This window comes from Ixodes scapularis, unplaced genomic scaffold (genome assembly GCF_016920785.2).
Source record: "Ixodes scapularis isolate PalLabHiFi unplaced genomic scaffold, ASM1692078v2 PGA_scaffold13__105_contigs__length_92229423, whole genome shotgun sequence".
Lineage (NCBI taxonomy): Eukaryota > Metazoa > Arthropoda > Arachnida > Ixodida > Ixodidae > Ixodes > Ixodes scapularis.
Genome location: NW_024609839.1, coordinates 18,077,364 through 18,087,863, shown reverse-complemented (window position 1 = coordinate 18,087,863; position 10,500 = coordinate 18,077,364). Strand labels below are relative to the sequence as shown.

The 10,500-nt window shown below is 41.3% G+C and overlaps 1 pseudogene; it reads right to left on the bottom strand.

Annotated features, from left to right (window-relative positions):
- Positions 1 to 9,706: 9,706 nt before the first annotated feature.
- On the bottom strand, positions 9,707 to 10,235 carry LOC115310268 (annotated as a pseudogene).
- Positions 10,236 to 10,500: the final 265 nt, after the last annotated feature.

Genomic DNA, 10,500 nt, shown 5'->3' with positions numbered 1-10,500 from the left:
AAAACCAGATACGTTGACGCCACGTCCCTCGTCGGCCTCGTTCAATCTTGACCTCTTTTTCCAAAAATACGGCCGTCAATTCAAAATATCGCCTTACGAGTAGTCTCGTAGGGATTCTAGCGTCCCACCTACAGCTCCTGCATTGTTTTCTGAAATCCAAATTTCGGTTCACCATCCCTTTAAGGAAAAATGCATGTTGCATCGTGTGGTTTATTCGCTCTGTTGAAATAGTTTTATTGCCCTGCAGTTGTCGAAGACAGAACTGATTTAGTAAATGGATCAAGATTTAAAGGCGTTTTGCGTTTTTACTTTCTATCCCCTTCTATTACAACACTTCCAACAACAATCTTTTTGCTGCAAATATTTGTCTGTGTTTAATCACAGTTAAAATAGTTTTTATGGCACTTTGAGGAACTGCGGGGTTTTCTATAGTACTTGCATCGCTTTTTACAAGGTGATGAACCGGAACCACCTGCTCCAAAAGCTGAATTCAGAGGGGGGGGGGGGGGGGGGGGGGTCACACTACCACAGCCATGATGGAGCACTCACACATATTTTTGTTGCAGACTATACTTCTGAGCATCGCCAGCAATGACGGGGCCCATGTGCTGGACGGACCATGGGACGCCACTGAACCGATAATTTTCGAGCCAACCACGGGAAACAGCGGCTCCCAAAACCCGTCCTGGTGGATTTCAAGTTAGGAGCATTAGGAGCCTGCCAACATTGGTCGTTAGCTGCGATGCCTCTACAAAAGCCGTTATCCCATGCCGGTCATTCGGGGCACGCTACCACAGCCGTGATGGAGCAATCAAACATCTTTTTGCTGCAGGTTGGTTATTTGAAAACTTCAGCTTGCTGTCATTCTAGCAACTAATGTCTGCTAGTGGTATTGTGGCCCAGTGATTGCCAAATTTAACATAGCTCTCTCGAAATTTTCTGACAATTATGTTGTAATTTTTTTTTAATTGTACAGTTAATGACAACTAGTTACTTTCCAAACAGAAGTTGCTAGCATTTATTCTTGCCTTTGTTCTATGCTTTCGTATTTGGTTAGACAGCACTAAACCCCGGTACAAGGAAGATTTTGAAAACTAGGGCAACAGAAACAAAGACTATTAAAGATAGCCAAAAACTCGAATGTCGAGGCAGCCTGGACCAAATATAACTCTTGGGCCAAACGTATGCATTTCTTCGAAGACAAATTTTATAACTGTGACCTGCCTTTAATATTATAGAATAACCAAAAAACGTTTTGGAAACTTATTTTCTCATATCAGTCATCCTGTTCAATACTCTTGATGAACAATGATGGCAGTGTTATTTCGGACGCTGTATGTCCTACGGTTTTGAACAATTGCGTTTAATCTACTTTTACTGATGGAGATAGTTCCTTCTTACCTTTTGTACCAGATGTCGATTTTAGGTATATGAACACTATTTCTATAACACCGTCTGAAATTGCGATATTGATGATCACCTCAAAATTTTCAGCTTGGCTGGTGTCGACTCAATTAATACAAAAATTCTAAAAAATACCAAGGGTGTAACCAGCGAAATATTGTCACCAAAAATAGGTGATGAGGCAAAGTAAAACTGAACAAAATGAACGTTTAATGGGGCGAACTTTGCCCAAATTAAAGGGAAATAACAGCACGTCGGAGGCGTCGAGTGTTTTCAATGCAACAGGGTCGAGCACAAGCGATAACTGATTGCATAAGGCCACGCGGGGCTTCCTTTATAGCACTATCCTTTCTAGAACATTCTGTACTCGAACATTCCGTACTAACAAATAGAATTAACCACGGCCTTCTCAAATTTTCCAGAAGCATCGTCTTAGGAGTAAATAAAAACATCTGCCGGTCCCAAAATTCAAACCCGGGACCTCTGCATGACAGTCAGGCGCGGTGCCCACTGGGCTACCCCTAAGCACGCCGTAATATGCAGTCTACTTTTCCAGCATTCGTCCACTGGTTGCATCCCACACGAGCGGAAGGTTGGGAAGGCAGTTCCAATCTACAAAAGTGGCGACCGTCACTCTGCGGGAAACTACCGTCTTATATCATTAACCAGCGTTGTATGCAAGTTGTTAGAACCCAATATTTTCTCATGTAGTATCGCATTTGGAATCTACTAACAACTTTTTCTACCAAGATCAGTACAGGTTTTGTAAAAGATATTCATGCTAGAGGCAGTTGCCGGAGTTCACCCATGATATTCATGTTAATATGAACACTAACTCCCAAATATGATGCGATATCTTTGATTACTCTAAGGCTCTCGATCATGTATCTCTCAGTCATTTAATATCAAAACTTTCCTCACTGGATCTTGATTCTCTCACTTTATCATGGATTAAAAATTTTCTTTGTGAAAAACAGCTCAAAAGGGAAAAGGACAAAAAGGAAGGACTACATAGGATAAGTGCTGAATAACAACTGATTTTTCATTGGAATGTGTAGATGGCACTATGTTCGCACGGGCATAGGGCGCACCGTGGATTCTGCACTTCTTTCTTCTTCATTGCACACTCCACATGCTAACCAAGATCCAGAAAATGAATCTCACTGTTCGTTGGAGTCAGTGAAGGTTGGCTCACTCAAGATGGTCTGTTTTTTATTATGTAACAGGTTTCCTTCATTTCCTTACACATTTGGTCTTGGTGTTTAAACAATACAATGGTGTTGGAGAACTGCGGTTTGCACCCGCAAGCGCGACAGTGCACCGCTAAATACTAGTATTAGGTCCCTTGCAATGAGCTTTGGTGTTTTCAGAGTTCGATGTTCAGGCATCGCCCGGTCACCCAGGTATCCTGGTCACCAGATAGAAATCAGAAACATTAAAAGATATATTTTTGTAATTATTGGAACTTTAAATATTCTGAAATGTTTTCTGTATGTCCAGCAACCTATGGCGCTGTCATGTAATGAATACTCTTACTTGCCTAATTTCTGTGTCCTGGCCCCTTTCAAGTAATTTCATTTGGGTTTACAGCTTTCTTGAATCACACTGGCACCTGCAGTGCACTTACGTGTAACTCATAGTTTGCAGGTATCGGGTGGTTTAGTTCGTCATTGCATTCTGTTCAGAACCTAACCACATTCCACATTTTTTTGTTTTTCTTTGTTTTCGAGGTTCTATAGTTGTTCATATAGACTTGATTGCTGTGCAAGTTACGAACATTGCCTTCCACTTGAAAGCTGGACGTAACCCACTAATTATTTTTCAAGAAAAAAGATACGAACATGTTTTACTCAGTGCTGCATCTTGTGTGCACTTGCTTGAAATTTCTTACTAACACGGTGTTCAAACACCTATCTCTGTGAGGTGCACTTGGCAGTAACCTCTGAAATTAACCTGTGACAGCAGGCTTGATGAAACTCATTGAATGTGAAAATTTCATTTTGAAAGGTATTTTTCGAACTTGCCTTGTTAAAGTGGTTTCATAGCATAAGTCACAAGTTGGTTTCACTGCTTAGTGCCTGCCAGAATGAATCTGAGTTACCTGCACTGCGCTATGTATAACTCATAGTTTGCTGAAATCGGGAGGTTTAGTTTGTCATTGCATTCTGTTCAGAACCTAATCACATTCCACTTTTTTTTTTCCAGGTCCTGTAGTTTTCCGTATGGACTTGATTGCTCTGGAAGTTAGAGATTACCTTCCACATAGAAGCTGGACATGGCCCACTAATTTTTTTCCAAGAATAAAGGTATGAACAGGTTTTACTCCGTATTGCATCTTATGGGCACTTGCTTGAAATTTCTTACTAACATAGTGTGTAATTATCTCTGAGAGACACAGTTGGCAGTAACTTTTGAAAGTAACTCGTGACAGCATGCTTGAAGAAACTCATTGATTGCAGCAATTTTGTCTTCGAAGGCATTTTCGGACTTCCCTTGTTAGTTCGTAGCATAAGTCTCAAGTTGGTTTTGCTGTCTAGTTCTCGCGAGGAGTTAAGCTGAGGCTCTTGCAATGCGCTTACGTGTAACTCATAGTTTGCAGAAATTGGGAAATTTATTCTGTCATCGCACTCTGTTAATAATCTAATCACATTCCATATTTTCTGTTTTGCTTTTCCAGGATCTGTAGTTCTTCATGTGGACTTTATTGCTTTGAAAATCAAAGATTGCCTTCTACATGAAAGCTGGAAATGGCCCACTAATTATTTCTTGAGAAAAAAAGTTATGAACATGTTTTACCTAGTACTGTATCTTGTGTGCACTTGCTTCAAATTTCTAACTGTTTAAGCACCTGCTAACCGCTGGGATGCGCAGTTGGCGTTAACTCTTGAAAGTAACTTGGGCCCACAACCTAATCACATTTTATGGGTGCTAGATATTTAATTTGAATTGTTCCGGCATCAAAATTTAGTTGGCATGTTCTCCGTAACTTGCGGCACCAGAACACTGCAACTCTCAATCACTGAGCTGCACGTCAGGCGTGACAACGGGAATCATTCACACATTAAAAATTAGCTGCCGTGTTGTCCACACCTTGCAGCAACGGCTAGAGCCTGTTGAACTGCTAGCTGTAATGATCTAATAAAACGGACGTCTCAGTGAACAATAATTATATTAGTAAAATGCCATATTTATTGTTCACTGAGGCGTCCATTTTGTTAAGTCACTGCAGCTAGCAGTTCAACAGGCTCTGGCCGTTGCTTCAAGGTGTGAACAACACGCTAGCTAATTTAAACGATTCCCGCCGTCGCAAGTTACGGAAAACATGGCAGCTAATTTTTGAGGCCGGACCAATTCCCGTATCCGTGCAATCACGTGCGGTACAGTAACTGAGAGTTACAGTTTTCTGCCATGCTTCTACGGGTCAAGTTACGGGGAAAACCGTAGGGCCTTATTACTCTCATGCACGTAAGACATAGTTAATGCTGTGACCATGATGGAAGACAACGGTAATTGTACCGGCATCAAACATTAGCTGGCAATTTCTATTAATTTGACGGAATTTGTTTTTACAGTGAATGTACTTTTTGTCAGATTCCGATGAGCTTGGATTGTGTCTAACTGTGGCCCGGGAATCTCTGACAAGTCCAGCGTGTAATCCACGGCGAAAGGCCCTGTAGAGCGCTATTTGTACGTGCTTTTTATTCTAATAGTTCATGAAAGACGTTATGATTGGTTACTTTTGTGTTCGAAGTCATGTTTATTTCATTTTTGCTGTTAAAATATGGCTGTCTTCTTGGCGGTAGATGTGTGCTGTAGTAGAGTCCTCCCAGTAGGTCCAAAGCCGAATGCCACAGAGCGTTGAGTTAGTCCTTATTTGCCAAGATTCGGCTTGTTGGGTGCGAGTGGAGCGTCAGTTACGTCACTGCGATATGTGAATGTATTTGCCAGTAATTTCTTTAGTCGACGATTTCTTTTTATATGACTGATTTATTTTAAATTCTTGATTCATTCAAATGTCATGTTTTTTCCTATAACAGGGTATTTATTCGACTTAATTTAGTAGTACATTTGACGGTAGTGCGCTGAAGAGGAAGGCCAGCGGTTTGATTTTTAACTTGTAAGTGATATGGAGGCAATATGGGTACATTTATGACTACATATTTCTGTGCCGCAAATACCGTAAGCCTTAAAACATTTGTTTGTTTGTTTTCAAATCAACATAGAAATATAGGTGTGAACTTACATGGCGAGGTTGAAATTATCAGTTCTTAAAAACCGGTGAAAAAAAATATTTTTTTTTTAAAATCTGGTTGGGGCAGCGTGTCAAAAAAAAAATTGAAGTGAAAATTTTTTTTATTTTAGAGAAATATTGATGGCGCGAGGTGCCTTGCAACTAAGTCAATAGTCACCTCCTTTCAACTGCTTTTCTCTTGGCATTCGGGCGTGCGGAGGAGAGGTGGATCGGCTTCGCCTTTACGTTGAGGTGGAAACAACGAATGACCATCTCGTTGAGGTGGAAAGAGCAAATGACCATTCTGGGATGTCATGGACTTTGCCCGCATAATTTCAAATCAATCTTTTGCCGTCAATATTGCTCTAAAAATTATTTATATTTTTTTTCGCATAAAATTTATTTTTTGACATCCACTAATATAGACTTGTCCCAACCAAACTGCCTAAAAAATATAGATATATTTTTTTTTCAAAGCCTCTTCAAGGTTAGATGAAGGGTCGAGGGTCACTGATGTTGCAAGGTTAGGCCTGAGCAATTTATAGATTCACCTTCCTACTATTTGAAAAAAAGAAAAAAAAGAGCTCTAAATTCGACCTTGCAATGCAATTCATTCAGAGTGGTGCAACCAATTCATTCACATGCAACGAGAAATTTAAAGCCCGCATCTATTGTGCAGCTAGCTGCATGATGAAGTGGCACACATGAACAGCTTGCTGACTATCTAGTAGTGTCGGTTGTGGCGGAGCTTAGGCATGCCACGATGCATTCTTTGTTTTGACATGTGGCACATTTATCAATTATTTTAACTCTTGCGAATCAAAACCTGTGTGTTCTTGGGTTGGGGTACTTTTATATATATATATTTAGAATTTGTTCATTTTAGTATGTATAATTTTTTTTTAAGGTTAAAATGTACTTTATGGCAAATTAGCTCCTTGTAGAGTTGAAATTACTTTTAATTAATGGTCTCCCCAAACTGAGATGTTACATGCATTCGCTAGCTTTTTTTTTTTTTTGTAAAGTTGTAAAATAAACTATAATATACGGCAGCCAGCACTGAACCACCACAATAGATTGTTCACACTAACTAATCTATAAAAACTTGGACGAGTCTACTTGGACAAATCCAGATGTTAAGAAATTGCATTCATCCTACCCTTCGGGAAAGTCTGTATAAATATAGAGCTATGTCTTTTGCCACTGTGGGCAGAGGCCAGCTGAATTGCTACCGTTTGGAAGGTGGAGGGGTGATGTGCAGGGAAGCTAAACCCTGGCCCCCTCTCCCATATTGTTTGCTATAATTGTTTCAAATGTCAGGAAAAAGAGGGAGGGGGCAACTGCCCCCTCCCCTTGCACCCTTGTCCCGATGCCACTGGCAGGGGGTGCTAGCTTGGGGATGCCATAAATAAATTCAACCACTTACGGCTGCCATTGCATACAAAGGAGAAAATAGAGAGAGAGGGAGAGAGATGTGGATTATTTTTCTTTTAGGTGTTCATGTCAGAAGGGGTACTAATGGTTTTGGATGGTTGCGGCTGAGTGAGCTAGCCATGAGTGCTGCCTAAGTGTTTGGTTCAGACTCTCGTTCAATCGGCAAAAATACAAGTCCCTGCCAACTATTCAAGTATATTCTATGAATGGCTCCTGGGATTTTCGAAAACGGTCTATTGTCTTGCAAATGAGTGCACTGGTATTAACTAAGGGCACTTAGCAAGCTTACTCTTTTTTAATATTTCTGACTTTACATTTATGCATTCATTCTTCACAGGAGGAGTGGCACGACGGATCGACCTGCCCGGTGATGCGCAGTGATGAAGAGGACTCAAATGCCATAACTCTGGTGTCGGAGGACCACTTCTTTGAGGTGACGGATATTGTGGCTCGTGCTGTGCTCGTTCTTGCACTGCACTGGGTCCACGACATATCTTACCGTCAAAAAGCAAGCCGGTCACTCGCAGTGATTGGGCACTTCATTGGTTTGAAGTACAAGATAAAGTCCGTCCTGGCTTTGGATCTGATATCAAAGTTAGAAACTTTTAGCCAGAGGGAATTTAGGTGCCAGTTTTGGTTTTTTTGCCTTGTGCTGAAATTAAAGTCTTGGTTTATTAAGCTTTTTTCTACAGTTTTTATTCTTTCCATGCTGACTTTTCATGAAGACCTGTAGCCTCTGTACAGGCTCATTATCTATGTGCCGTTCCACATTTCCTATGCAACCATCTTGTAAACATGTACATAGCCGATTTTAGATTTTAGGGCTACTGTTTATTGCAAAATACTTGAGTTGTCCCTAGTTGTATGCAACAACTCCTGCAATAAGGCCAAAAGCATTCCACATTACAGTGAAATCAAGAGAGGTATTGACATTCATAAAATAATTGCAAAAAGAAAAGTACAGTGGTCGCACTTTAACTGGCTAGAAATGCTGATTGCCAGTAGAGTTTTTTTTTTCTTTTTTTTCTTTTTTTCCAGCAAACTTTTTATTAACAAACAGCCAAATTTACACTTCTGTTCTTCTAATTTTCTTTTCAGGCGTTTCTGTTACTTTTTACTGGGTTAACTTGCACTCAACAACACAACAAAAACAACATATAAGAGTATAATTGAGTGGAGTTTGTGTGACCCCTTCCTGGAGTGTGTGCTTAATTCTTTTATACAGAGTTTAGGCACACGGGGGTGTACTTTACACAATTCTTTGTGGAGAGTAATTGACTCTATTAAAGAGTTAAGCACTCTTCGAAAAGGGGTCACACTAACTGCTCAAGTGTGCTGTTATTTGACATTAACTCTCGCTAGAGAGCATACTTAACTCTTTAGTATGAAGTGTAGGCAAAACTTCTAATGGAGTTTTATTTACTCTCCTCAAAATGGTCATCACAACTCTTCCTAGAGAGCATGCTTAATTCTTTAATACAGAGTTTAAGCAACACTTCTAATGGAGTTGTAGTTACTCTGCACAAACAAGTGAAATCAACTCCTCCTGGAGAGTTTGTTTTAACTCTTTACACAGAGTTTAGACAACACTTTTAATGGAGTTCTCATTACTCTACACAAAAAAGTGAAATCAACTCTTCAGAGAGAGTATGTTTAACTCTTAAGTACAGAGTTTAGGCCACACTTCTAATGGAGCTGTAGTTACTCTACACGATGGAGTGAAGGTAACCCTTCCTGGTGAGTACGCGTAACTCTTGAATACAGAGTTGAAGTTACTCTACATGAAGGAGTGAAGGTAACTCTGCCTGGAGAGCCTCCTTAACTCGTTAACAAGGAGTTTAGGCAATACTTTTGATAGAGTTATAGTCACTCTACACAAAGGAGTGATATTAATTCTCGTCAAAGAGTTTAGACAACACTTTTTATGGAGTTATAGTTACGCTACACAAAGGAGTGAAATTAACTCTCACACTTACACATCGAAAGAGTAGTGCTGACTCTGGCAAAAGTATTGGCATGACTCTTTATAGAAGAGTTCAGTGAACACTCGCATGAGAGAGTTACACTGACTCTCGTCGTTGAAGAGTAACCGTTACTCTCAATAGAGAGTGTGGTTTGCGACAACCCAGATACTCTCCAAAAAGAGTCGAGTCGACGCTTGTCGACTCCTTTTTTTTTAGAGTGTAGTAGAATAATGTGGTAGGCGCGGAGGCATTTCACGGTCAGACTGTATGCGCAGCGTCATTAGAGAGAAAACAAAGTATACTCCTCCTCCAAGGAAGAGGTGCAGGGACAAGAAAGACAAGTCCGAAGTTTATACATTCCAAATCTCTTCGCCGCATGTCACATTGCATATCATTCTCATATAAAACGCTGCTCATTGGAAACCCCACCGTGTGCAATTGCATACCGAAGTAGTACGCCGGAGAAACCAACACCTACATAACCGTGGTTTCGCCGACAACCAGAAACCAACTCTAGGACCTGATAAGCGATTTCGGGCCAAGATACCCAAGCTGGCACAAAAAGTTCCCTTTTGGCTCTACCTTAGCTTCTTCGGACATTTAAAGACCCTAAATGCCCAGGCCAAAACCACAATTTCGGCCCAAAAACTACGATGCCCAAGTGTTTACTGAATTAATGCCTACAGAAATACAACTTGCCCCTACAGCCCTGAGTCAACTTCTTCCCGGTGCCGGAGCATGCCCTGTTAACCAAACGTCTTGCGATGCTGGCTGCTGTCCCTTGAAGGATGCAGTCTGTTGCTCGGACAATCAAAGCTGCTGCCCCAGTGGCTACGATTGCGCCCCTCCTTACTGTATCACAGCAGACGACAGCGCACACGCTCCGGTGAAAAACATCGGATAACCTCATATTGGACGTAAGTTCACAACGACGCGCTTTCCTTTTGGGGGAACCTGCGGCATGGCAATGTTTTAGAAAAGATTTGAGGTCCACAATTCTGTACCAACGCGCGTCTCTGTCGGGAAACCCCTGCTGTGGCGCTGCTGTCGGAACAGCGGACGCGACGCTTAACTTCATTCGACTCTGGTGTATTCGCACCCGAAGCAGACTAGTTTGTAAATAATGCGTGGATGTACATACTGGACCTGGAGCCACGAGCGAAGCTATACGGATCAGCGTAACGGCACTTCTGCCGTCTTGGTACTACAGATCATTGTTGCCAGTTTTCAAAAGCCTTTATGTGAAATCGCAGGACACGCCGTTTTGTAATTCAGAAATGTTAAAACAGTCTGCCCCAGAGCAAAACGGCATTGCCTGACTTTCCTGACATCACGTCTAAAGACGAGGGATCCGGATTTTCGAATCATAGCGATCGGCCATTGCCCACCCTTCTGATCTAAGCTCAAAAATGGCGACGCCCCCAAGAAAATCAGGGAGCGAAGTGAAGATATACTAGCTTCGTTCGA